Here is a 2,314-nt window from a genome sequence, read left to right as displayed (position 1 = left end):
AGGACCAGAGTTCAGGCCCCATGACTGGACCCAAACAAACAAACAAGCAAAAGAAATATACTCATTACCTTGCCCATGTAGTTGTAACCCCTCTGTACAGTATTTTCACAATTAAAAAAAAAAAAAGAAACAAGCTCAGGGACAGCACTCAGACCTTGAGTTTAAGTCCCAGAATTGGCACCAGAAAAAAAAAAAGAAAAACAAACCTGCAAAAATAAATGTTTGTTTTAGGACAGAAGTGTTTCATGTTAAGATAATTTTGGGTGAGTGTGATGGTGCATTCCTGTAATCCCAGTACTACAGGAAGATACCTATAGTCCCAGCCACTTGGTAGGCTGGGGCACGAGGATTTTTTTTTTTTTTTGGTCGGTCGTGGGGCTTGAACTCTGGGCCTGGGCGCTGTCCCTCAGCTCTTCAGCTCAAGGATAGCACTCTACCACTTGAGCCACAGTGCCACTTCCGGTTTTCTGGTGGTTTTATTGGAGATAGGAGTCTCACGGTCTCTCCTGCCGGGACTGGCTTTGAACCACGATCCTCAGATCTCAGCCTCCTGAGTAGCTAGGATTACAGGCGTGAGCCACCAGCGCCTGGTGAGGATTTTTTTTTTTTTAATCTGGGAGTGAGACTCAAAGGAAAAAAAAAATTCAAGAAGTCACATAGGATATGGGACAATTTTTTGTGGTCTGTTCTGTGTACTGAAAGACAAGTAGTATTCACTGTTCACCTACTCAATACCATTAGCTGCCTCCAGCCACTCAGACTACTAGAAATATTCCATGCACTTCCAAAATGGCAGTGGAAGGCCGTGTACTAATGGTTCACCCATGTATTCCTAGCTACTCAGGAGGCTGAAATCTGAGGATCGAGATTCAAAGCCAGTCCAAGCAGGAAAGTCCTCGGGGCTCTTATCTCCAATGAACCAAAGAAAACCGGAAATGGTGCTGTGGCTTACGTGGTAGAGTGCTCACCTTGAGCTGAAGAGCTGAAAGACAGCGCCCAGGTCCAGAGTTCAAACCCCACAACTGACAAGAAAAAAAAATCTATTGAGGAGGCGCTGCATAGCTTTTCTTGGATTTTTCTGGGGGCAAAGTGCAGTGACTTGCTTCCCATCCCATCCCATGGCAGCGTTCAGGGGCAGCCTCTGCTTCTACTTCTAGCAGTCTCTCTACTTTGCCTTTAGGTCGTTACACCTCTGCATCCAAGATCACTTGTTTTAGTGTTACCAGAGCAGTAGATCAGTGCCTACTCCAACTGGGAAGAGTCTATCACATGTCTGCAGCATAACTGCTGAAATGTTCCAGCCAAGAGCTGGTGGCTCACACTTGTAATACCAGCTACCAGGAGGCTGAAATCTAAGGATCATGGCTCAAAGCCAGCCTGGACAAAAAGTCCCTGAGACTCTGATCTCCAATTAACTACCAAAAAAAAAAAAAAAAAAAACCAGAAGTAGAGCTGTGGCTCAAGTGATAGAGAGCTAGCCTTGAGCAAAAAAGCTTAGGGACAGCACGCAGGCCCAGAGTTCAAGCTCCAGTATTATCATCAAAATATAAAACATAGCTGGGTACCAGTGGCTCATACCTGGAATCCTAGCTACTCAAGAGGCTGAAATCTGAGGATCGTGGTTCAAAGCCAGCCCAGACAGTAAAGTCCATGAGACTCTTATCTCCAATTAACCACCAGAAGACCGGAAATGGTGCTGTAGTTCAGCCTTGAGCTGAAGAGCTCAGGGACAGCATCCAAGCCCAGAGTTCAAGCCCCACTACCAACAACAATAACCACCACCAGAAAATTACATAGATATAGATGTAATTTTGTGGAGTTTTTGTGTGTTGCAGTGCTTTTAGCTAAGTCTCATTTTGTTGCCCAGTCTGGTTTCAAACTCCTAGTTCAAGTCATCTTCCCACTTCAGCCTCCTCAGTAGTTGGGACTATAGGCACATACCACCAATCTTGGTTTATTTCCTTTATCTGTCAAATACACTGGAGAGCTTTAATTGACTGGTCTGGATGTTGATATGAGTATTCAGTACTTGAAACAAACCCAACCCCACCATCCCAATTGGATAGGGCGATTGTAAAAGTCCTATGGGGAAAGAGGGGAGTGGAATCGAGAGTTTGAGACCAACTTGGGCTATACCAAGGCCCTGTTGGGAAGGGAGGAAGAGAAGGGAACAGTAGTAGGCGTTAGGATCCAACAACCTCTTTAGGCAATATACACAAGGTAAACCTTAAGGGACCAAGGTTGAGAGAATTAATGAAGTATTACGAAAGAAAGAGCTCAGAACCCAGCAAGATAGCCTAAGAAGAGTGGGCCT

The sequence above is a fragment of the Dipodomys ordii genome, unplaced genomic scaffold (genome assembly GCF_000151885.1).
Source record: "Dipodomys ordii isolate 6190 unplaced genomic scaffold, Dord_2.0 Scaffold6, whole genome shotgun sequence".
Taxonomy (NCBI): domain Eukaryota; kingdom Metazoa; phylum Chordata; class Mammalia; order Rodentia; family Heteromyidae; genus Dipodomys; species Dipodomys ordii.
This window is presented reverse-complemented; position numbering follows the sequence as displayed.